The sequence below is a fragment of the Hyla sarda genome, chromosome 12 (assembly GCF_029499605.1).
Source record: "Hyla sarda isolate aHylSar1 chromosome 12, aHylSar1.hap1, whole genome shotgun sequence".
Classification (NCBI taxonomy): Eukaryota; Metazoa; Chordata; class Amphibia; order Anura; family Hylidae; genus Hyla; species Hyla sarda.
In genome coordinates, this window is record NC_079200.1 from 36,892,117 (window position 1) to 36,918,897 (window position 26,781).

At 45.7% G+C, this 26,781-nt stretch overlaps 2 protein-coding genes across 4 annotated transcripts in view; one reads left to right on the forward strand and one right to left on the reverse strand.

Annotated features, from left to right (window-relative positions):
- HROB (homologous recombination factor with OB-fold) overlaps positions 1-2,707 on the reverse strand; it is a 60,091-nt gene extending 57,384 nt beyond the window's left edge. Inside the window, exon 1 of the mRNA XM_056549051.1 lies at positions 2,573-2,707. The gene's annotated coding sequence lies outside the window, so the exon portion shown is untranslated. The remainder of the gene's footprint in view (positions 1-2,572) is intronic.
- Positions 2,708-4,785: 2,078 nt separating this feature from the next.
- The window catches only part of HDAC5 (histone deacetylase 5), a 98,869-nt gene continuing 76,873 nt past the window's right edge, over positions 4,786-26,781 (forward strand). For 2 of the 3 annotated variants that reach the window (XM_056549043.1, XM_056549046.1), the window contains exon 1: positions 4,786-5,119. The gene's annotated coding sequence lies outside the window, so the exon portion shown is untranslated. Of the gene's footprint in view, positions 5,120-8,227; positions 8,284-26,781 lie in introns of those variants that run through there. The other variant, XM_056549044.1, reaches the window with a different exon arrangement.

The following is a 26,781-nucleotide window of genomic DNA, read 5'->3' on the forward strand; positions in this document are numbered from 1 at the left end:
GAGTAAGGCTGCACCCGTATATGCCCGTAATTCATTACGGGCGTTATACAGTGACGAGACATCGTGGCGGAAAAATTACTGCATGCAGTAATTTTTCCGCCACGATGTCCCGTCACTGTATAGCGCCCGTAATGAATTACGGGCATATACGGGTGCAAACGGGCAGTTACAAAACCCCATAGGCTGCAATGCAATTTAGTCACGGCCGTCAGGGTTTTTGCAACAGCCGGGTTTCGCAGCTGTAGTGACGGAACTTCCTAAACGGAGAAATTTATAGTGTGAAAGCAGCCTAAAAAACAAACACAAATGGACAAAACACCCCAAGTGGGTTTGGTATTTCATAAATACCTATTGGCTTTTAGCTAACATCTCACCATGGTTCTTTTCTTGCGTTGTTCTAATTATTGGCCAGAGCCTGAGCACTCAGACCCCAAATAATCAAAACTTTTGACATGTCTCTACGATATGTCAAAGGTTTTTTTTTAAGTGACAGTGCCCATTTAAAGAAGGAAGGAAATTTCATGCTTTGGATAGGTGATGTGTCCGATCTTGGGGGGTCTGACTGTTGGGACCCCCGAGATCTCTTGCGCGATGCTCTCTTCACCCACGGAGCAGGAGTTGGCAGGCACCCTCCATTCATCTCTATGGCAGAGCTGAAGATAGCCAAGCGCTGTACTCGTGTATCTCCGGCTCTATCATATAGATAAATATACAGTGCATGTCGACCCCTGCCCCAGTTTGCGAGGAAAGCCGAGTGTGCAGGATCAGACATTTATGTATAGGGGATACATTTTCCTACATTGCAGTACCCCTTTAGGGTCTATTCACACATACAGGATTCTGCACAGATTTGATGCGCAGGATTTGTAATTGCAGATTGGAAGCTGTGATCAGTCATTTAGTCACAGATCAAAAAATGGATACTTCTCTGGCGCTCGCAGGATCCGTATTGGTGGTCAATCAGGTGTAGACTTAGGTTTGATAAATAATTCAGTCTTTATTTCTTCATATAAAACAGAAAACGCGTTTCGAGGGGTCGCCCCTCTTCCTCAGGTCATGGGTGACCCATGACCTGAGGAAGAGGGGCGACCCCTCGAAATGCGTTGATTGTTTTATATGAAGAAATAAAGACTGAATTCTTTATCAAACCTGAAGTCTACACCTGATTGACCACCAATACGGATCCTGCGAGCGCCAGAGAAGTATCCATTTTTTGATCTGTGACCTCTGCCACAAACACAGAACTTGCATCTTGACTGAACCGCCTCGACTATTTTGAGAAACGGAAGGACACAGGCTGCCGCGGATCATCATCATTCTATACAAAGCCTACAACGGTGTCACGCTCGCAGCGCGACACGACAAGGTGAGCAGTATTATTCCCATTTCAGTTTACTCTCATCCCCATGAGGTAACGGCACAGGGTGCGCCGGTTTTTTGTTCCCTTTTGTTTTTTTCTTGAATCAAGATCAACTAATTATTGTTATAGATAATGGTTGATCATTGGGATTTCTAACAGGAAGAAAGTTTATGAGTGTCCAAAGAGAACCCCTTTAAGGCTCTGTTATATGGACCACCGTAACCATGCAGTGGTACTCAGACTAACTGTACATCTGGAATAGCAACCTGAAAGGACCTTGTGTCACCATGTAGGGTCTGGATACTTGGTTTTGCAATACATAAGACCCCAAAGTAAAATGTTAGCAGACTTCAGGTTTTTGGTAACTTGTAGCCCCTTAGGGTGCGTTCACATTGGGCAAATCTCGCTTAATCTCCGCTCGCAGAATTCAGCAAGCGGAGAATTAGTCTGGCAGACGCCGCCGAAATACTTTGGCGGTAGGACCCCGCGGCACTGCGCCGTCACCACTGACGGCTATGCAGTGCTCACGGAATTCCGCACAAAGAATGAACATGTTCATTCTCTGTGCGAAACAATTTCAGCGGCGGAAGTGTGAGCGGGTCTCGCCGAAGATCCATTCACACTGGTGTTAAAGTTCACCGTGTGTAATTCCGCACGTAATTGATATGCTGCAGACCAAAACTTCTCAGGAGTTTCCTGGAAAGCTGGAACAAAGTTGTGACTGTTACAGAAGGGAGAAGGTTGCTGTAACCTAGTGGCCCTCCAGCTGTTGCAAACCTACAACTCCCATCATGCCCTGACATCACAGAATCAGTGTTCTGCAACCTGTGTCTTTCTAGCTGTTTTAAATCTACAGCTCTCATCATGCGCTAACAGAGCTGTAGCTATCTCTTTTTGCTCCTGAGGAGAGAACAGAAAATTGCGCCCCCCACTTTGGCTTGGGGCACCCCTTGGAAAAAAGTAAAATAAATTAGCGGGACACCCCGGTTTCACCCCTTTTGCAGGTGTAGAGGGGTACAGGGGTGAATAGGTGTAGAGAAATGACAGAGGGGTGTACATGGGTGACAGAGGTGAAAAAGATGGGGTGCACATGGGTGTCAGAGGGGTGTACAGGTGTGTAGAGATGTGATAGAGGGGTGTACGGGGTAACCGTGGAGTGTACGGGGTAACCGTGGAGTGTACAGGGGTGACAGAGGGGTGTGGGTGCACTACCTGAAGCTGAGTAGGCCTCTGTCAGCGCTGCCCCTGCTCCTTCCCTCCATCCACATTCTGCTGAGGGACCAGGGAGAGTCCAGAGTTTCTCCACAGGAGAGGGAGGATACACAAGCATTGGAGCAGCAGCATCACCCGTCCCAGCACTGCACACAGACTGACAGGTGCGCACGCCTGGGCTGAAAAAAAATTAAAAAATGTTAGCGCCATATTTCCCACCAGAGTGTCCTGGCACCCCGGTTGGGAATCAACGCCACCCTCAGTGTAATGTGTATTGGACTCCCTGTGCAAGCAGGTGCAGAGGCCAATGCAGCCCTGGATGCTGCGCCCCCTTGCAACAGCGCACGTGAGCCGGTCCCCTCACTCACCTCATGGGGGCTACAGCCCTGTGCGCCAACATTGCTAATCAATGTTCTTCAACCTGAGTCTCTCCAGCTGTTGTACACTACAATTTTTATCATGCCCTGACATAAGAGAATCAATGTTCTGCAACCCATGTGTTTCTAGCTCAGTGCTTATACAGCTAGCTCAGTGGCTTTGCAAAACTACAACTCCAAACATGCCCGGACAGCCAAAGGCATGCTAGAAGTTGTCATTTTGGAACAGCTGCAGGCACACTGGTTGGGAAACACTGCTCTACAATTTCCATCATGCTCTGACATCACAAAACTAGTGATCTGTAACCTAAGATTCTTCATCTGTTGCAAAACTACAACTCCCATCATGCAACACCTGGAGACACACTGGTTGGGAAACACTGATCTAGCTGATGCAAAACTATAACGACCATCAAGTCCCGACATCACAAAACCAGTATTCTCTAACTTTAGATTATCTGTTGCAAAACTACAATGCTCATCATGCCCTGACATCACCGAATCAATCTTCTGCAACTTCTCTCTAGGTCAGTCACTTTACAACTAGCCCTGTGCCCGATCGTGCTTGGAGTTGTAGTTTTGAAACAGCTGGAGGCGCACTGGTTGGGAAATACTGCAGTCTAGCTGTTACAAAACTACAACTCCCATCATGCCCTGACATCACAAAACCAATGTCCTATAACCTGAGACTCAGCATCTGTTGCAGAAACTACAACTCCCATCATGCCCTGACATTACAGAATCAGTGTCCTGCCACTAGAGATGAGCGAACTTACAGTAAATTTGATTTGTCACGAACTTCTCAGCTCGGCAGTTGATGACTTTTCCTGCATAAATTAGTTCAGCTTTCAGGTGCTCCCGTGGACTGGAAAAGGTGGATACAGTCCTAGGAGACTCTTTCCTAGGACTGTATCCACCTTTTCCAGCCCACCGGAGCACCTGAAAGCTGAACTATGCAGGAAAAGTCATAAACTGCTGAGCCGAGAAGTTCGTGACGAATCGAATTTACTGTAAGTTCACTCATCTCTATCTGCCAACCTGCTGTTGTAAAACTATAACTCTCATCATGCCCTGACAGCCTTCGACTGCCCTGGTATGATGGGAGTTGAGGTTTTGCGACCATTAAGGAACAATAAAATAAACTCAACAAACTACATCTCGTATTATATTGTAATGATAATAATTAATAGAAATACTACAAATAATTTGTTTATATTATTATCATCATGATTAATAATAACAATAACAACAATAATAATAATTAATAACAAACACAATGGCTGACATTTATCAAAACCTGTGGAGAGAGAGCGGTGCAGTTGCCCGTAGCAACCAATCAGATTGCCTCTTTCATTTTTCGCACTTTAAAAATGAAAGAAGCAAACTAATTGGTTGCTACAGGCAACTGCACCGCTCTCTCTCCACAAGTTTTGATAAATGTCAGCCATTGTGTTTATAGGTTATTATTAATAATTATTGTTGTTATTATTGTTCTTATTAATCATGATGATAATATAAAACAAATCTCCAATAATAATAATTAATAATAATAAAGATAATAATGTATTTATATTATCATTATGAGTAATAATAATAGTGACAATTTATAAATACATATAAAAACAATAATAATAAAAAATGTAAATAATAATAACAATTGCATTACACGGGTGCAGCAGACACTCTCTCTCTTCTGGTAGCGGCCCCTTTAATAGGATGCAGGCTTTTTATGCATTAGGCCGCGCCCCCTTCATTTGTAAGTCACGCCCGCTCACTGACAGACTCTATTTTTAGCACCGACGAGTCACGTGACTCGGATGACGTCACTGAATGTTGTTGTTGGTGGTGGAGAGAGAGACTGCAAAAGAAGGGGAAGGGAGAGAGAGAGAAAAAGAGACAGCCGGAGATAGAGACGGCAAGTAAGTGAGGGCCAATGAGGATGACGATGGACGGAGAGGCAGTGTGAGAGTGAGGAGCTGCTTCCCGGCTACATGACAGCCTGATGTAAGGAGACTATGGACACTCCCTCTAAGGAGACAGCAGAGGAGACAGGAGAGACAGCCGTCCTCTCTGAGTGACCCCAGAGCAGCCATCCAGTCCAGAGACATCCCACACAGACTCCAAGCCCCTGAGACAGACTGCACATCACCTTGGTGCTGAGAGAGTGCAGGTTGGTGACACCTGTTATGGAGTCATGCATTCCCATCCTCATGCTGCCACATTGTTTCATTTAGTGTTTACTATTATGTGTTATTATTATTTGTTGCTGTTCTCTACCTGTATTAATAGGGAAAGCTCAGGAACAGATAGTAACCAATGGTTTTAGCTGAGATCAGCGGTACCCACTGTGAGATCACTGCTGTGGTGCCCGCCATGCAACCAGAATTCACACCTCACCCCATTTATATCAATGGACTATTGTGGTCCTTATAGAAGAGAGAGCCATTGGTTTCATGTCTGGGTAGTATAGTGTTGGTGGGAGGGTCCCTATCAAGGACCCCCAGCATTACCTCATTCCCTATACTACCTGTCAGTCCTGGAGGATTTTGCACCTATTGGTGTAAGGTTGGTCTGCAGAAAGGCTTGGACTATTAGAAATGTAATAGTGGTGATGCCCTACAGCGCTGCCTCTGCAACCTCCGGCCCTCCAGCTGTTGCAAAACTACAACTCCCAACATACCCTGACATCACAGAATCATTATTCTGCAACCTGTGGCTCGCCAGCTGTTGCAAAACTACAACTCCCAACATACCCTGACAGCACAGAATCATTACAGCGATCCCTAAACTTACAATGGCCTCAACATACAATAGTTTCTGGACCATTGTAAGTTGAAACCAGACTCAACATACAATGTTATGGACAGTCCAGATCTGTGATACTTGTCAATGGCCTGAAGATCAGACCAATCAGAATGGGCAATTTACTGGTCAAACCCCTGTATTACTGAAGTGTATGCACTGCCTGATGTCTGGTAGCGCCACCTACAGTACAGGGTGGTATTACATGTTCTCTACTCTTTACCTGTACCAGGGTTACCTGCTCCTTTGAACACCAGGTGAGGGCGGCTCCATGTTACTTTTTTAGGACATTGCCTGTGCTGTACAGGACCCAGAAGAAGCTCCTGTCCTCCACATAGAGCAGTGTTTCCCAACCAGGGTGCCCCCAGCTGTTGCAGAACTACAACTCCCAGCATGCCCGGACAGCCTTTGGCTGTCCGGGCATGCTGGGAGCTGTAGTTTTGCAACAGCTGGAGGCTCCCTGCTTGGGAAACACTGACATAGACAGTGATTTACAGCTCCCAGCAGATCTTACTTTTATATGTAAGGATTTGCTTTATATATTAGTTATCTACTTATTTTTCTTTAATTCTTACTTTTTCCTATTTTTTGGATGACATTTTGGTGCCTTTAGAACCAATTACCAGGTTTCCATAGAGTTCTGGTCTCAACATACAATGGCTTCAACATACAATGGTCGTCCTGGAACCAATTAATATTGTAACTTGAGGGACGACTGTATTCTGAAACGTGTGGCTCCCCAGCTGTTGCAAAACTACAATTGCCGGCATAATGTCAGGGCATGATGGGAGTTGTAGTTTTGTAACAGCTGGGGAGCCACAGGTTGCAGAATAAGGATTCTGTCATGTTTGGAAATGAGGGGGGGGGGGGGGGGTCGTCATAGTTTTGCAGTGGGACAGTCATAGGTTGTGGAACATTGATTCTGTGATGTCAGGGCATGATGGGAGTTGTAGTTTTGCAACAGCGGGAGAGTCATAGGTTGCAAAAAATTGATTCTGTGATGTCAGGGTCAGAGAGTAGTAGTGTTGCAATAGCTGTAAAGCCACAGGGTGCAGAACACTGATTCTGTGATGTCTGGACATGATGAGAGTCGTAGTTTTGCTATAGCTGGAGTAGTATCTTCCAACCAGTATTCCTCCAACTGTGTAAAATGACAGTTTCCAGCATGTGCTGACCAGGTAATGCTGGGAGTTGTAGTTTTGCAACAGCTGGAGGCATACTGGTGAGAAACACTGGGTAAGGCTGGGTTCACATTACGTTTTTACCAATATGGGACCGTATACGGCTGGTATACCACGGTTTTAGGTCATGGGGGAAAATGAGCCGACCGGAGTCAGCGTTTCACTCCGATCGGTTCATTGAAATACATTACATACAGGCCGCATACGGCTGGGATACAGGAGCGCCCGGTTTTAGCTCCCCCAGCCGTATACGTCCTGTATTGGTAAAAACGTAATGTGAACCCAGCCTTAGAGAGTCACACATTGACAAAGACTGATTTTTGTGATGTCGGCATGATGGGAGTTGTAGTAATGCAACAGCTGGAGAGCCACAGGATTCAGGACGCCGTTTCTGTAATGTCACAGCATGTTGGGAGTTGTAGTTTTTGCAACAGCTGGAGAGTCACAGGTTAGGGAACACAGGAAAAGCCATATCATAGGTGTTTGAGGTCCCATGCATCCCCAGCACCATATAGTTCCCACATTTTTTCGTTGAGCCCAAAACAGCCATATGCAAAGCTGTGCACCAGCAACTCAGATTCATAGATGGCAAATATCTGAATGCCATGACTCCACCCACTATCCCTAAAAAGAGAATACACCCCGTTTTTTCACACCTAAGGTACTGATGCATTTAGCTTCTGTAGCCCAGAGCTGGAAAGGAGAGGTATAGAGAAGATCTACATCTATATAGTGTGTTATGTTGGCAGTGGGGGGGGGGGGGATGCCACTTCGTTGGTATGGACATGAAAACAAAACCGTGGGCAGTGTTTTTTTTCTTTTGCTAATCCTCCATATAAAAGGGGATTTGTAGGGTTCAGCACTTGTCAGGTTATTTATGGGAGAAGATATCAGCCGCTCTATATAAGAATCGGAGGAGGGATGATGGGGATTATCATCTTAAAATCCATTATGTGGATGATAGTTATGTTTGTGTTCATGTCAATTGAGATACATTTTCATCACCTTTCATGCTGTAGGTCAGTGTTTTCCAGTCAAGGGTGCCTCTGGCTTTTGCAAAACTACAACTCCCAGCATGTCCAGACTACAACTCCCAGCATGTCCAGACTACAACTCCCAGCATGTCCGGACTACAACTCCCAGCATGTCCGGACAGCCTGGTTGGCAAACAATCTGCTGTTGGTACAGAGTGTGTACTTATAGGGAAACTCCAGCCAAGACTAACTTATCCCCTATCCACAGGATAGGGGATAAGTAGCTGATCGCGGGGGGGGGGGGGGGGGGGGGTTCGTCCACTGAGACCCCTCAGATCTCCGGAACGGGACCCGGCTCTCACTGAGAAGTGCATGCGGTAAGTGACACTAGGGCTGGGCGGTATACCGGTTCATACCGAATACCGACATTTTTGGGCTGCAAGATATGAATTTTAACCCATACTGTAATACCAGTTGGGCCCCTCCCCCTCGGGAATGAATTAGCCCAACGCTGCGCTGTCCCCGCATCAGGGAACTAATCATATGTTGCCCACGAGCGCTGTTCTGCCCCACAATTAATTCTCAGCCTAGCGCTGCCCCATCCCCATCCTCCTGTTTGTTGCGGCCACCAGCGCTGACACTCTATACCAGTGGTCTTCAACCTGCGGACCTCCAGATGCTGCAAAACTACAACTCTCTGCATGCATGCTGGGAGTTGTAGTTTTGCAACATCTGGAGGTTGGCAGGTTGAAGACCACTGCTCTATACTGTGCGGTATCCCTATGCCCGGGCTGCAAAAAACAAACAAAACTTTAACTCACCTCCCGTTGGTCAGGTACCGGCCTCATCTGCTTCCAAGGGAATGGAACGTTGGACAGCCGTCAGCCTATCACCGGCCGCAGCGATGTTCTGCCTCAGCCACTGATAGGCTGAGCCCAGTGTCATGTAAGGAGCTGTGCAGAGCTCTTTACATGACAGTGGGCTCAGCCTCTTTACATGACAGTGGGCTCAGCCTATCAGCGCCGAGGCGGAACATCGCTGCGGCCGGTGATAGGCTGACAGCTGTCCGATGTTCCCGTCCCCAACGTAAGCCCGACTAGGGAACATGCTGTTACTTTATTTTTGTTTACCTTGTGTCAGCGCCGGAGGCCACAACAAACAGCACGAGGAGGGCAGTGCTAGCGAGTGACATATGAGTATTTACCCTGATGGGGGCAGCGCAGAACAGCGCTGATAATTTTTTTTGGGGGGGGGGGGGGGGAGGAGGAAATACCGTTATATACCGTGGAACCACCGAAAGTTACAAAAATACCGTGATACACACATTTGGTCATAACGCCCAGCCCTAGACACGCACTCCATTTATTTCTATGGGAGCGCCGAAAAGACCAGAGTGCAACGCTTGGGTATCATCAGTGCTCCTATAGAAATGTATCGGGTACATGCTGTCTACCGGGGTCCCGTTCTGTAGATCTTGGGGGGGGTCCCAGCGATCGGACCCCCGCGATCAGCTACTTATCCCCTATCCTGTGGATAGTGGATTAGGTCATTTTGGCTGGAGTCTTCCTTTGAGGAGCTTTAAAGGGGTACTCCGGTGGAAAACTTTTTTTTTTTTAATCAATTGGTGCCAGAAAGTTAAACAGATTTGTAAATTACTTCTATTAAAAAGTCTTAATCCTTCAGTACTTATTCGCTGCTGAATACTACAGAGGAAATTATTTTCTTTTTGGACCACAGTGCTCTCTACTGACACCTCCGTCCATTTTAAGAACTGTCCAGAGTAGGAGAAAATCCCCATAGAAAACATATGCTGCTCTGGACAGTTCCTAAAATGGACAGAGATGTCAGAGAGCACTGTGGTCATGATGTCAGCAGAGAGCACTGTGTTCCATAAAGAAAATAACTTCCTCTGCAGTATTCAGCAGCTAATAAGTACTGGAAGGATTAAGATTTTTTTAATAGAAGTAATTTACAAATCTGTTAAATTTTCTGGCACCAGTTGATATTAAAAAAAAAATAAACAAAACAAAAAAAAAAAAAAGTTTTCCACCGAGTACCTCTTTAAGTCAAATTAGCACCCTAATATCCCCTACAATGAGAAGAACTGTAAGCGGTGGTAATAAAATTTACTGTATAACTATTGGGGGTGCAGATGTTGCAATAGTATCAGGGTTTTTTTTTGTGACTTTTCATATAAGGCAGTTTATCCCAACCAGGGCGCCTCCAGCTGTTGCAAAACTACAATGGGCACGCTGTGAGTTGTAGCTTTGCAACAGTTGGGGGCATCCTGGTTAGGAAACACTGCTATAGAGCAATTATTCTACACCATTTTGTGTACTATAGAAGTTTTTTTGCAGTGGTCAGCGCCGAACATAGCGCCGCCCACAAATCCATAGTATCATACCATGTCTGATTTTTGCGATGCTATAGTGTAGCATTAAAGGGGTACTATGGTGGAAACTGCAGATTAGAAGCTGTGCCCAGTCATTTAGTTTACATTGAAATCTGCTGCAGAAAATCCTGTGCATCAAATCTGCATACGTGTGAACGCACCCTAAAGAGGTAATCCTGGATTAGAAAAAAATATAGGAGCTTTTTTCCAGAAACGGCGCCATCCTCGTCCTCAAGGTGTATGTGGTATTGCAGTTCTTTTTTATTATAGTGATTTTGATGAGCTGTTATACCGCACCCAACCTGAGTACAGATGTGGCGCTGTTTTCAGAAGAAAGAAGCCATTTAAAAAAAAATTTAAAAAATAAAACATTTTAAATCCTGGATAATTCCTTTAGGCTAAGTTTCCACTTTTTTTTCTGGCAGTTTTTGAAATACTGCCACTGCAGTTTTTGAGCCAAAATCAGAAGTGGATCCATAAGGGAGGAGAAGTGTAAGTCCTTCCTTTATATGTCATATGCCTTTTGAATACACTACTGCAGTGGCAGTATTCTAAAAACTGCCAGAAAAAAAAAAACAAGTGGAAACTTAGGCTTATGGTTTTTCTGTACTTTGTGCCTGAACCTTAAAGGGGTACTCCAGTGAAAACCTTTTCTCTTTTAAATCAACTGGTGCCAGAAAGTTAAACAGATTTGTAAATTACATCTATTAAAAAATCTTAATCCTTCCTGTACTTATTTAGCTGCTGAATACTACAGAGGAAATTCTTTTCTTTTTGGAATTCTCATTATAATAACTCTTTATTTATTGTTGTCCTTAGTGGGATTTGAACCCAAGGCCCCAGCACTGCAAGGCAGCAGTGCTAACCACTGAGCCACCATGCTGCCCTTAGCATACATCTGCTATGCATGGTTGCTAAAATAGACAGATGTCAGCAGAGAGCATTGTGCTCGTGATGTCATCAGTGTTCCAAAAAGAAAGGAATTTCCTCTGTAGCATTCAGCAGCTAATAAGTACTGGAAGGATTAAGATTTTTTTTTTTTTTTAATAGAAGTAATTTACAAATGTTTAACTTTCTGGCACCAGTTGATTTAAAAGAAAAAAGGTTTTCACCGGAGTACCCCTTTAATGTTCCCATCATTTTGTGTCCCCCTAGACAATCCCTGACAGTTCTGATGTTCTGCTGTTTGTAAGGCACCTGGCACTTACATGGGGGTTCACTTACTTTCTGTTATATAGTAAATGTTTTGTTTTTTTGTGGTAAAGTTACACATTAAGTTAATTTGAGCAAATGTAAAATTTAACATCTATGTAGATAGTTTGTTATCTGCAATGTAGAAAACGTATCCTATTTGTATAGAAGAATCACCAATAAGCTGCTGACTGATGAGTTATTCTTAGTCTGTGTCTCTGTCTAGCAGTCAGGTATTACAATGGTGTATTAGGTCTATTCGGCGCTCAATACCCTGTAATGGCAACGTGACAACAGAATGTTACAAATCTTTGTTCATTTAGTGTAAAGCAGTGGTCTCAAACTGTGGCCCTCCAGATTAGGGATCGACCGATTATTGGTATGGCCGATAATCACGATTTTGGGCATTATCGGTATCAGCAATTACCTTGCCGATAAGCCGATAATGCCCCCCTGAGACAACCACCCACCCTCCCTCGACCCGCCGCACTGCGGGATCGGTCGATCCCTACTCCAGATGTTGCAAAACTTCAACTCCCAGAATGCCAGCATGCTGGGAGTTGAAGTTGTGCAACATCTGGAGGGCCACAGTTTGAGACCACTGGTGTAAAAGAAAAAAACTAGAATATTGCAATGACATAAGTATTCAGAAGTACAACACAAATAGAGAAACACAGCCGCACATCCACCATTTGTATTTTGATCTTCTTGCTTCTCAGCATAATTTAAAATAACAGGTTGTTATTATACATTTTGATCAAAAAGTACAAGCCCACTCGCCACGTCAAGGCCACCTATTTAGAGTGGGTCCTTAACCCAACACTGGCGTAGCACCAAGGCAGCGACCACTGATCCCGAGACACCATGCCCACAGGGGAACGTCCCAGTGGCCAGGCAGCCCCACTGCTACCCAACCAAGCCCCTGGCTTTGGGCCGCACCACCCCTCAGGCAAATCATCACAGAAACAATGGCCGCCACAGAGACCCACACCAGTGTGAACACCTACCATGTGCTCTCTGCCAGAGGGCTGGGAGAATGTAAGGAAGAAACCCTTATGCAGTCTCCTGCTAATTAAAAACGCCTGGGCCAAATGGATGGAGTGGAGTGCTGGCTATGGAAGAAGGGAGAGACTACAAATGTGCAACACAAATAGAGATACACATTCACCATTTGTAATTTTATCTACTTGCTTCTCAGCATAATTTCAAAAACTAACAGGTTGTCAGTATACATTTTGATCAAAAAGTATACTAACCAAGTCAAGGCCACCTAGTCAAAGTGGGTCCCTAACCTAACACTGGCGCAGCGCCGGGCGGCGACCACTGCCCCCAAGACACCACGCCCACAGGGGGAACACATAAGCATTCAGACCCTTTACTCAGGACTTAGGTGAAAGCCCTTTGGCAGCAATTACAGTCTCCAGTCTTCGTGGGTATGATGCCAAAAGGCTTGCACACCTGAATTTGGGCATTTTCTGCAATTCTTGGAAGCCATTTTCAGGTCTCTCCGGAGATGTTTGATTGGGTCCAAGTCAGAGCTCTGGCTGGGCCGCTCAAGGACATTCACAGAGTTGACCATAAGCCGCTCCGTTGTTGTCTTGGCCGTGTGCTTAAAGTCAATGGGGGAGATTTATCAAAACCTGTCTAGAGGAAGAGTAGTGCAGTTGCCATAGCAACCAATCAGATCACATCTTTCCTTTTTTTTCCAGTCCTCTTTAAAAATGAAAGAAGCGATCTGATTGGTTTCTATGGGCAACTGCACCACTCTCCCTCTGCACAGGTTTTGATAAATCTCCCCCATTGTCTTGCTTGGAGTTAAATCTTCAGCCCAGTGTGAGGTCCAGAGCACTGTTATTAGCTCTATTCAGCTTTCCCTCACCCTGACCAGTCTTCCTGTCCCTACAGCATGATGCTGCCCCCACCGTGCTTCACTGGGCAGAAGATGAGCAGGAGATGAGCACTGCCTGGTTTCTTCCAGACATAATGCAAGGGTGCATCACACTATGGAAAATCCCAGGTGCATATTCTGAGTGCAACGGCCACCACCAATATCAATCAGCTGGGTTCTCATTGCCAGCAATGCATATCCACACGGAAATCTGGTGAAAGAATAAACTTTTTCATTCATTTGGCTGTTACAGAATTTTCTGCGCACGGTACAGCAGAATCCTGTTGAAAACAGTGGGAGGCTGCTGCACCACAATTTCAAAACAGAGTTCCTCCGCTCCAAAATTCCGTAGTGTGAATGGGCCCTTATGGAGGAAAAGGTTTTTTTCTGCCTACCCTGATGTAAAGCCCAAATTGGTGGAGTGCTACAGTGATTTTTTAGAAGTTTCTCCCATCTGCACAGATGGAGCTTAGCCAGAGTGACCATTAGGTTCTCTGCCATCTGTCTTACCAAGGCACTTCTCCGCCAATAACTTAGTTTGGTGAGGTGGCCAGCTCTAGAAAGAGTCCTAGTGGTTCCAAACTTCTTTTATTTAAGAATTATGGAGGCCACTGTGCTCTCGGAACTTTCTATTTTTTTAAGAGCCGAGGCAAGTGCTCTCTATCACCCAAAGTGCAAGAAAAAGTGCAAATGTGTCACACTAAAAAAACGTGCACAAAGGATACGGTCTATCACAAAGCCCTTCTCCAGTAGGAGAGAGGCCCCGCAACAAACCTACCCTTCACCTCCGGGCCAAAAGGCACCTGCAGGGATAAAGGTTTGATGCCCCTTTTTGCCAAAGCTACTACTGCTCCTGGCTTCAGTCTAGGCGTTAACCAAGGTATCAGCCAAGGAGCCGTATACTGATGACATCTTGACCGAAGCCAAGATTCCCAGGGGTTGCAGGGAGGTGAGGAACCGAATTGCCACACACACCTCCCCTAGACCGCCAGGAGGGGCACCCAGAAGGGCTACCGCATCCTGCCAATCCTGTGTACAAAAACAGACACATAAAAGTGCTGTCAGGTATCCTGGAGCTGTATGGTGCTGTCAGGTATTCTGGAGCTGTATGGTGCTGTCAGGTATCCTGGAGCTGTATGGTGCTGTCAGGTATTCTGGAGCTGTATGTTGCTGTCAGGTATCCTGGAGCTGTATGGTGCTGTCAGGTATCCTGGAGCTGTATGGTGCTGTCAGGTATTCTGGAGCTGTATGGTGCTGTCAGGTATCCTGGAGCTGTATGGTGCTGTCAGGTATTTTGGAGCTGTATGGTGCTGTCAGGTATCCTGGAGCTGTATGGTGCTGTCAGGTATTCTGGAGCTGTATGGTGCTGTCAGGTATCCTGGAGCTGTATGGTGCTGTCAGGTATCCTGGAGCTGTATGGTGCTGTCAGGTATCCTGGAGCTGTATGGTGCTTTCAGGTATCCTGGAGCTGTATGGTGCTGTCAGATATCCTGGAGCTGTATGGTGCTGTCAGGTATCCTGGAGCTGTATGGTGCTGTCAGGTATTCTGGAGCTGTATGGTGCTGTCAGGTATCCTGGAGCTGTATGGTGCTGTCAGGTATCCTGGAGCTGTATGGTGCTGTCAGGTATTCTGGAGCTGTATGGTGCTGTCAGGTATCCTGGAGCTGTATGGTGCTGTCAGGTATTCTGGAGCTGTATGGTGCTGTCAGGTATCCTGGAGCTGTATGGTGCTGTCAGGTATCCTGGAGCTGTATGGTGCTGTCAGGTATTCTGGAGCTGTATGGTGCTGTCAGGTATTCTGGAGCTGTATGGTGCTGTCAGATATCCTGGAGCTGTATGGTGCTGTCAGGTGTTCTGGAGCTGTATGGTGCTGTCAGGTATCCTGGAGCTGTATGGTGCTGTCAGGTATCCTGGAGCTGTATGGTGCTGTCAGGTGTTCTGGAGCTGTATGGTGCTGTCAGGTATCCTGGAGCTGTATGGTGCTGTCAGGTATTCTGGAGCTGTATGGTGCTGTCAGGTATTCTGGAGCTGTATGGTGCTGTCAGGTATTCTGGAGCTGTATGGTGCTGTCAGGTATCCTGGAGCTGTATGGTGCTGTCAGGTATACTGGAGCTGTATGGTGCTGTCAGGTATTCTGAAGCTGTATGGTGCTGTCAGGTATTCTGGAGCTGTATGGTGCTGTCAGGTATCCTGGAGCTGTATGTTGCTGTCAGGTATCCTGGAGCTGTATGGTGCTGTCAGGTATCCTGGAGCTGTATGGTGCTGTCAGGTATCCTGGAGCTGTATGGTGCTGTCAGGTATTCTGGAGCTGTATGGTGCTGTCAGGTATCCTGGAGCTGTATGGTGCTGTCAGGTATCCTGGAGCTGTATGGTGCTGTCAGGTATTCTGGAGCTGTATGGTGCTGTCAGGTATCCTGGAGCTGTATGGTGCTGTCAGGTATCCTGGAGCTGTATGGTGCTGTCAGGTGTTCTGGAGCTGTATGGTGCTGTCAGGTATCCTGGAGCTGTATGGTGCTGTCAGGTATTCTGGAGCTGTATGGTGCTGTCAGGTATTCTGGAGCTGTATGGTGCTGTCAGGTATTCTGGAGCTGTATGGTGCTGTCAGGTATCCTGGAGCTGTATGGTGCTGTCAGGTATACTGGAGCTGTATGGTGCTGTCAGGTATTCTGAAGCTGTATGGTGCTGTCAGGTATTCTGGAGCTGTATGGTGCTGTCAGGTATCCTGGAGCTGTATGTTGCTGTCAGGTATCCTGGAGCTGTATGGTGCTGTCAGGTATCCTGGAGCTGTATGGTGCTGTCAGGTATCCTGGAGCTGTATGGTGCTGTCAGGTATCCTGGAGCTGTATGGTGCTGTCAGGTATACTGGAGCTGTATGGTGCTGTCAAGTATCCTGGAGCTGTATGGTGCTTTCAGGTATTCTGGAGCTGTATGGTGCTGTCAGGTATCCTGGAGCTGTATGGTGCTGTCAGGTATTCTGGAGCTGTATGGTGCTGTCAGGTATTCTGGAGCTGTATGGTGCTGTCAGGTATCCTGGAGCTGTATGGTGCTGTCAGGTATACTGGAGCTGTATGGTGCTGTCAGGTATTCTGAAGCTGTATGGTGCTGTCAGGTATTCTGGAGCTGTATGGTGCTGTCAGGTATCCTGGAGCTGTATGTTGCTGTCAGGTATCCTGGAGCTGTATGGTGCTGTCAGGTATCCTGGAGCTGTATGGTGCTGTCAGGTATCCTGGAGCTGTATGGTGCTGTCAGGTATACTGGAGCTGTATGGTGCTGTCAGGTATCCTGGAGCTGTATGGTGCTTTCAGGTATTCTGGAGCTGTATGGTGCTGTCAGGTATCCTGGAGCTGTATGGTGCTGTCAGGTATCCTGGAGCTGTATGGTGCTGTCAGGTATTCTGGAGCTGTATGGTGCTGTCAGGTATTCTGGAGCTGTATGGTGCTGTCAGATATCCTGGAGCTGTATGGTGCTGTCAGGTATTCTGGAGCTGTATGGTGCTGTCAGGTATCCTGGAGCTGTATGGTGCTGTCAGGTATTCTGGAGCTGTATGGTGCTGTCAGGTATCCTGGAGCTGTATGGTGCTTTCAGGTATTCTGGAGCTGTATGGTGCTGTCAGGTATCCTGGAGCTGTATGGTGCTGTCAGGTATCCTGGAGCTGTATGGTGCTGTCAGGTATTCTGGAGCTCTATGGTGCTGTCAGATATCCTGGAGCTGTATGGTGCTGTCAGGTATCCTGGAGCTGTATGGTGCTGTCAGGTATCCTGGAGCTGTATGGTGCTGTCAGGTATTCTGGAGCTGTATGGTGCTGTCAGGTATTCTGGAGCTGTATGGTGCTGTCAGGTATCCTGGAGCTGTATGGGGCTGTCAGGTATCCTGGAGCTGTATGGTGCTGTCAGGTATTCTGGAGCTGTATGGTGCTGTCAGGTATCCTGGAGCTGTATGGTGCTGTCAGGTATCCTGGAGCTGTATGGTGCTGTCAGGTATTCTGAAGCTATATGGTGCTGTCAGGTATTCTAGAGCTGTATGGTGCTGTCAGGTATTCTGAAGCTATATGGTGCTGTCAGGTATCCTGGAGCTGTATGGTGCTGTCAGGTATCCTGGAGCTGTATGGTGCTGTCAGGTATTCTGGAGCTGTATGGTGCTGTCAGGTATCCTGGAGCTGTATGGTGCTGTCAGGTATTCTGGAGCTGTATGGTGCTGTCAGGTATCCTGGAGCTGTATGTTGCTGTCAGGTATCCTGGAGCTGTATGGTGCTGTCAGGTATCCTGGAGCTGTATGGTGCTGTCAGGTATCCTGGAGCTGTATGGTGCTTTCAGGTATTCTGGAGCTGTATGGTGCTGTCAGGTATTCTGGAGCTGTATGGTGCTGTCAGGTATCCTGGAGCTGTATGGTGCTGTCAGGTATTTTGGAGCTGTATGGTGCTGTCAGGTATCCTGGAGCTGTATGGTGCTGTCAGGTATTCTGGAGCTGTATGGTGCTGTCAGGTATCCTGGTGCTGTATGGTGCTGTCAGGTATTCTGGAGCTGTATGGTGCTGTCAGGTATTCTGGAGCTGTATGGTGCTGTCAGGTATCCTGGAGCTGTATGGTGCTGTCAGGTATCCTGGAGCTGTATGGTGCTGTCAGGTATCCTGGAGCTGTATGGTGCTGTCAGGTATTCTGGAGCTGCATGGGAGGTGCTGTCAGGTATTCTGGAGTCGTATGGGCGCTGACAGACATCCTGGAGCTGTATGGGTGGTGTTGCCAGGTATCATGGAGCTTTATGGGTATTGTTGGATCTGTATGATAATATTGGGCATTCTGGTACTGTATGGTGTTATCTGGTATCCCGGAGATGTATGGGTTGCGTTGTCAGATATCCTGAATCTGTATGGGTGGTGTTGTCAGGTAGTTTGGATCTGTATGGTAATATTGGGCATTCTGGAACTGTATGGTGTTATCTGGTATCCCGGAGATGTATGGGTGACGTTGTCAGGTATCCTTGAGCTGTATGGTTTTGTCCGGTAGCCTGGAGCTGTATAGGTGTTTTCAGGTTCAGTTATATGGATGATGATGTCTTCAGGAGACTTATTCTGTCTGTCTGGTTTATTTGTGATAAATATATAACTACTTCTGAAAGATATGCATTATTAGAACAGTGGTAGATGTTCACGATATGTCTGATAAGTACTGTGCTGGTATATGGTAACATATATGCCAAGTAGAATATCTTTAGGGTATACTTCAGCATACTATTCTTATACCAAGGCATACCCAAGCCATGCCCGTTCAGTTCATTCTCGAAATTTCAGTAGATGGTTGGAAAAATGTGCGGGATGTCTGCATGAAAAATCGGTGTGAACATCCCACTAACCGGAGGGCGCTTGGATCGCTTGAAATGTGTCGGTGTCTCATAGACAGCAATGCATTTCCTTACAGACTCTGCAGAAAGAATAGACCTGACTATTCTTTCTGCGGACGCTGGAATCTGAATTTCCACGCCATAAACATCAGTGCAAGAGAATCCCATTGAAATCAATCCATTGCTGCGAAATGGTGTGTGGAATATTCATGTGGAATTTCGCATGAACATTCTGCTGTGTGAACATAGCCTAAGTGTCAACCTACATTTTTAATCATAAAATATGAGCTTTTTTGTGTAGATTTTATACCTAATCCAACAGATTGCATGTGTTTGTCCCCTCTGTGCAACCTGAGTTGGCCTTTGTCCACCTTTGCTTCTGATTGGAGACCATGCCCATTCTTACCTTGGGTCGTGCTCATTCTATGTACCTGAATGGACCCATTCCTATTCATACCACCTAAGTTGACCCATGCTTTTACAGCACCCTGCATAATATTTTCATTTTATGCAATGGGCCAACACAAAATAGTCCATTATTTGGAAATGGAGGCGAGATATTACATTGATTTTAAAATTATTTACAAATAAAAATCTGAAAAGTGTTTAGTGCAATACATATATCTACCCCCTTTACTCCTACAAAAATATGATGTGATCAGTTTCTTTCACAAGTCACATTTTTAAGTCACATAATTAGTAAATAGGGTTCACCTGTCTGCAACTTAATCTCACAAATACACCTGTTCTGTGAAGGTTTGTTAGAGAGCATTACTGAACAAACAGCAAGAAGACCAAGGAGCTCACCAAACAGGTCAGGGACAAAGTTGTGGAGAGCCGGGCAAGGAGAAAATTAATCAGAGTAGCAACCAAGAAGCCCACGGTAACTCGAGTGGAGCCGCAAAGATCAACACCTGAGGTGGGAGAATCTGTGGACAGGACACCATTCAGTTGTTTTCTCCACAAATCAGGCCTTTATGGAAGAGTGGCAAGAAGAATAGCGTTGTTGAATGTGAGCCACAATAAATCCTGTTTGGAGATTACCACAAGCCATGTGGGAGACTTTGCAAATGGACTTTGCATTTCTGGTGAGATGAGACCAAAGTTGAACTTTTTTAGCCACCTTTGCTAATGCAAAGTGCAAAACGCTATGTGTGGCGAAAACCCTGCACTGCCCGTCACCCTGGGTACACCATTGCCACAGTGAAACATGGTGGTAGCATTATGCTATTTCAGCACGTTCAGTTAATCCTCTCCTCTGCATGTACAGGGAAACTGGTCAGAATTGATGGGAAGATGAATGGAGCCAAATACAGGGCAATACTTTAAGATTATTGGATGCGGTCTGCAAAAGACTTGAAACTGGGATGGAGGTTCATCTTTATCAAAACCAGCGCAGAGAAAGAGTGGAGCAGTTGCCCATAGCAACCAATCAGATAGCTTCTTTTATATTTCAGAGGAATTTTTAAAAATTAAAGCAGTGGGCTTCTGCCCTTTCTTGCTACTTAAAGGGGTACTCTGGCCCTAAGACATCTTATCCCCTATCCAAAGGGGACCCCCGCAATCTTTCATGCAGCACCCCGCTATCCTCAGCCTCTGGAGCAAACATTGCTCCTGGTCTGAGGAATCGCAATCACGGGACCGGAGTATCGTCATGGCTCCGCCCCCGTGTGAAGTCACGCTCCACCCCTGTCACGCCCCCTTCCATAGGCTTGCATTGAGGGGGCGGAGCCATGATGTCACAATACTCCGGCCCCGTGATCGTGATTCATCAGACCCGGAGCTATGTTCGCTTCGGAGGCTGATGATAGTGGGGTGCTGCATGAAAGATTGCGGGGGTCCCCAGCGGCGGGACCCCCGCTATCAGGCATCTTATCCCCTATCCTTTGGATAGGGGATAAGATGCCTTAGGGCCGGAGTACCCCTATAAGTGATCCCATGCTTGCCTCTTGTCTGGGCCTGTCCTTGCTGCCTGAGTGGTCCCATGCTTGTTCTTGCCACTTGATTGGGCCTATACCTTTTCTTGCCATGCAAGTGGGCCTGTGCCCATTGTTGCCACTTAAGTTAGCCTGTGCTCGTGCGTGCCATTTCAATAAACCTGTGCCTATTGTTGTCGGTTCAGTGGCTTTGTGCCTCTTCTTGCCATATGAATAGGCCTGCCCCCATTCTAGCTACATGTGTGGGCCAGTTTCCTGCCACCAGAGTGTGCCTGTGCCATGTTGGTTAACCCCTGTCCATTCTTGCCACCTAAGTTAGCCTGTACTCATTTTTGCCACTTTTTTGCTCGCTCTGGCCAACCCTATACATGTAACTGGAGTGGATGATACACCTCTGGACAGTGGAAGAACCAGAGGTCGATTTATTTACTTGTTCCATGCATTTTGAGAACTGTTCCTTTATCATTATGTAAAATCTGTCTGCAAATGTTATTTGGGGTCTTCCCTGGTTGAAACTGCATAATTCTGTCTTCACTTGGGCCTCTGGTGATTTGACCAAGTGGGGACCTAAATGTATTAACCCCTTAAGGACCCAGCCAATTTTCACCGTAGGACCCGGCCATTTTTTGCACATCTGACCACTGTCACTTTAAGCATTAATAACTCTGGGATGCTTTTACTTTTCATTCTGATTCCGAGATATTTTTTTCGTGACATATTCTAATTTATGTTAGTGGTAAAATTTTGTCGATACTTTCATCATTTCTTGGTGAAAAATTCCTAAATTTGATGAAAAAAATTTAAAATTTTGCATTTTTATTTATTTTCAAGCTCTCTGCTTATAAGGACAATTGATATTCCAAATAAATTATATATTGATTCACATATACAATATGTCTACTTTATGCTGGCATCATAAAGTTGACACGTTTTTACTTTTGGAAGACATCAGAGGGCTTCAAAGTTCAGCATCAATTTTCCAATTTTTCACAAATTTTCAAAATCTAAATTTTTCAGGGACCAGTTCAGTTTTGAAGTGGATTTGAAGGGCCTTCTTATTAGAAATACCCCATAAATGACCCCATTATAAAAACTGCACCCCTCAAAGTATTCAAAATGACATTCAAAAGGTTTGTTACCCTTTTTAGGTGTTTCACAGGAATAGCAGCAAATTGAAGGAAAAAATTCAAAATCTTCATTTTTTACACTGGCATGTTCTTGTAGACCCAGTTATTGAATTTTTACAAGGGGTAAAAGGAGAGAAATCTTCCTCAAATGTGTAACCCAATTTCTCTCGAGTAAGGAAATACCTCATATGTGTATGTCAAGTGCTCTTTGGGTGCACTAGAGGGCTCAGAAGGGAAGGAGCGACAGTGGGATTTTGAAGAGAGAGTTTTTCTGAAAAGGTTTTTGGGGGGCATGTCACATTTAAGAAGCCCATATGGTGCCAGAACAGCAAAAAAAAAAAACACATGGCATTCTATTTTGAAAACTACACCCCTCAAGGAACGTAACAAGGGGTACAGTGAGCCTTAACACCCCACAGGTGTTTGATGACTTTTCGTTAAAGTTGGATGTATAAATTATTTTTTTTCACTAAAATGCTAGTTTTCCCCAAAATTTTAAATTTTTACAAGGGGTAATAGGAAAAAATGCCCCACAAAATTTGTAACCCCATCTCTTCTGGCGCACTACAATGCTTAGAAGAGAAGAAGTCACATTTGGCTTTTGGAAAGCAAATTTTGCTGAAATGGTTTTTGGGGGGCATGTCGCACTTAGGAAGCCCCTATGGTGCCAGAACAACAACAACAAAAAAAACAACATGGCATACTATTTTGGAAAATACACCCCTTAAGGAACATAACAAGAGGTACAGTGAACCTTAACACCTCACAGGTGTTTGACGACTTTTTGTTAAAGTTGGATGTGTAAATGAAAGAAAAAATGTTTTCACTGAAATGCTGTTTTTTCCCCAAATTTTACATTTTTACAAGGGGTAATAGGAGAAAATGCCCCCCAAAATTTGTAACCCCATTTCTTCTGAGTATGGAAATACCCCATGGGTGGACGTCAAGTGCTCTCCGGTCGAACTGCAATGCTCAGAAGAGGAGGAGCGCCATTGAGATTATGGAGAGAGAATTTGTTTGGAATGGAAGTCAGGGGACATGTGCGTTTACAAAGCCCCCCATAGTGCCAGAACAATGGACCCCCCCCCCCCACATGTGACCCCATTTTGGAAACTACACCCCTCACAGAATGTAATAAGGGGTGCAGTGAGTATTTACACCCCACTGGCGTTTGACAGATCTTTGCAACAGTGGGCTGAGCAAATGAAAAATTAAATTTTTCATGGACCACTGTTCTAAAAATGCTCACTGCACCTCTTATTACATTACATGAGGGGTGTAGTTTCCAAAATGGGGTCACATGTGGGGGGGGTCCATTGTTCTTGCACTATGGGGGCTTTTTAAACACATGTGGCCTTCAATTCCGGACAAATTTTCTCTTCAAAAGCCCAATGGCGCTCCTTCTCTTCTGAGCATTGTAGTTCGCACGCAGAGCACTTTACATCCACATATGGGGAATGTTCTTACTCAGAAGAAATGAGGTTACAAATTTTGGGGGGCTTTTTTTTTCTATTTTTCCTTGTGAAAATGAAAAATTTAGGGTAACACCATTATTTTAGTGATAACAATTTTTTTTTTTCATTTTCCCATCCAACTTTAATGAAAATTCTTCAAACACCTGTGGGGTGTTAAGGCTCACTATACCCCTTGTCACGTTCCGTGAGGGGTATAGTTTCCAAATGGGGATCACATGTGGGTATTTATTTTTTTGCGTTTATGTCAGAACCACTGTAAAATCAGCCACCCCTGTGCAAATCACCAGTTTAGGCCTCACATGTACATAGTGCGCTCTCACTCCTGAGCCTTGTTGTGCGCCCACAGAGCATTTTACACCCACATATGGGGTATTTCTGTATTCAGGAGAAATTGTGTTACAAATTTTGGGGGTCTTTTTTTCTTTTTACCGCTTGTGAAAATAAAAAGTATGGGGCAACACCAGCATGTTAGTGTTAATTTTTTTTTTTACACTAACAGGCTGGTGTAGCCCCCAACTTTTCCTTTTCATAAGGGGTAAAAGGAAAAAAGCCCCCCAACATTTGTAGTGCAGTTTCTCCCGAGAATGGAAATATCCAATATGTGGCCGTAAACAGTTTCCTTGAAATAAGACAGCACACTGAAGTGAGAGAGCGCCATGCGCATTTGAGGACTAAATTTGAGATTACAGTGATTCCCAAACAGGGTGACTCCAGCTGTTGCTAAACTCCCAACATGCCTGGACAGTCAGTTTTGCAACATCTGGAGGCTCCGTTTTGGAAACACTGCTGTACTTTACGTTTTTCATTTTTATTGGGAGGGGGGGGGGGACAGTGTAAGGGGGTGTATATGTAGTGTTTTACCCTTTATCATGTGTTAGTGTAGTGTTTTTAGGGTACATTTGCACTGACGGGGGTTTACGGTCAGTTTCACGCTAGGAGTTTGCGCTGCTGCAAAAAATTTGCCGCAGTTTGAACTTCAAGCAGGAAACTTACTGTAAACCTGCATGTGTGAATGTACCCTGTACATTCACATGGGGGGGCATACCTCCAGCTGTTTCAAAACTACAACTCACAGCATGTAGTGACAGACCGTGCATGTTGGGAGTTGTACTTTTGCAACAGCTGGGGGCACACTGGTTGGAAAACCTTCAGTTCGGTTCTGTTACCTAACTCAGTATTTTCCAACCAGCATGCCTCCAGCTGTTGCAAAACTACAACTCCCAGCATGTACTGATCGCCGAAGGGCATGCTAGGAGATGTAGTTATGCAACAGCTGGAGGTATGCAACTACAACTCCCAGCATGCCGAGACAGCTGTTTGGGCATGCTGGGATTTGCAGTTTTGCAACATCTGGAGGGCTACAGTTTAGAGACCACTGCACAGTGATCTCCAAACTGTAGCCCTCCAGCTGTTGCAAGACTGCAAATCCCAGCATGCCCAAACAGCAAACAGCTGTCTGGGCATGCTGGGAGTTTTAGTTTTGCAACATCTGGAGGGCTACAGTTTAGAGACCACTGCATAGTGGTCTCCAAACTGTAGCCCTCCAGATGTTACTAGGCAACTCACCAGCTTCTGTAGGATTCAGGGAGCCGCATCGCCATCCTCTGCTGCCGCCGATCACCGCCACCGATCGTCGCCTCTGCCGCCGCCGATGAGTGGGCCTACTCTGGGTGGGCACCACGGGGGAACCTAAAGTTAACCTCCCCGCCCCCAATCTGCTATTGGTGGGTCGCTTCTGACCGACCAATAGCAGGGATAGGAGGGTTGGCACCCCTGCCACCTCACTCCTATCCCTTCAGGGGGATCGTGGGTGTCTTGGACAACCTCAATCCCCCTTATTTTCCGGGTCACCGGAGACCCATATGACCGGAATCGCCGCAAATCGGCGGTGTGAATTTACTGATGACCCCCCCTGGGCATTTGCTTTTGCCCTGGGTCCTTAAGTACCAGGGTGTCAGGGCGTACCTGTACGCCCTGGGTCATTAACTGGTTAAAGGAAATCTGTCACCAGTGTCACCTGCACTAACCTGTTGGTACCGACAGGTAGTGCAGATGACACTGATGACAACGGTACTTACCTTGTCCCGGTCCGTGGCGGGGATCTCCTGTAATCTCCTCCATTAGCTCCAGCTCCGGGCATCGGCTTGGGGCACGGGTGGAGCTTAATGACGGTGACATGCCCCAAGCCATTGCTGCTCTCTGCTGGGTCCCGGGTCCTGGAAACCGCAGTGGGGACGTCATTAAGCTCTGCCCGTGCCCCAAGCCGGTGCCCAGAGCTGGAGCTAATGGAGGAGATTACAGGAGATCCCCACCATGGATCGGTACAAGGTAAGTACTGTTGTCATCAGTGTCACCTGCACTACCTGTCGGTACCGATAGGTTAGTGCAGGTGACACTGGGGACATATTTCCTTTAATAAATGTGTGTCATTTAAGCTGGACAGTCTCTGTGTGGAGGAGGGTAAAATCCCTGAATTATTTAGGGATTTTTAGGATGATTATTATTATTTTTTATAAGGAGGCCTCCGATATTTTACCTCTGCATAGAGACTATGATTGCGCAATTGACTTAATACCTGTTGCCAAATATCCTATAGGGTGAATCTATAACCTGTCTGGGTCTAAGAGATTGGCCATAAAAGAGTACAGTCAGGAGAGTTTGCATAAGGGTTACATTCATTCCTCAGTGTAAAAAGGATGGGGTCCTCAGGCCTTGCATCGATATCAGGGAGCTAAATAAAATTCCATCAAAAAAAGGATCCACTGCCTCTTATTACCAATTTTAGGAGCCCTTTGGTTTACCAAACTAGATTTGTGTGGGGCTTATTATTTAATTGAGATCTGAGAGGGTGCCAAATGTAAGACACCCGAGGAGCATTTTGAGTACCTTGTAACCTGATCATTTACCAACTTGGTAAATGATCTGTCTTGAAGTTTTGTTGGGAAATTCATGGATATTAAGATGACATTTTGATCTATTCTGTTTGGTCTTATCATGTCAAGCATGTACGTAAAGTTTTATCAGTACTTCGTGCGATCAGTTGTTTGCTAAGTTTGAAAAATATCTGTTTGAAGTTCAGGAGGTTCCTTTCTTAGGGTACATTCTGACCCCGAATGCATTTAGTTTGGATCCTGCAAAGGTCCGGGCTGTGTTTGAATGGGTCCGTCCATGTTCTCCGGAATTTGCAAACTATTACTGTAGGTTCTTCGAGAATTTTTTGTTAATAGCTAAACCTTTGACTGAAATGACCAGGAAGGGGATGGACCACTTAAAGGGGTATTCCAGGAAAAAACTTTTTTTTATATATATCAACTGGCTCCAGAAAGTTAAACAGATTTGTAAATTACTTCTATTAAAAAATCTTAATCTTTCAGTACTTATGAGCTTCTCAAGTTAAGGTTGTTCTTTTCTGTCTAAGTGCTCTCTGATGACACCTGTCTCGGGAAACGCCCAGTTTAGAAGAGGTTTGCTATGAGGATTTGCTTCTAAACTGGGCGGTTCCCGAGACAGGTGTTATCAAAGAGCACTT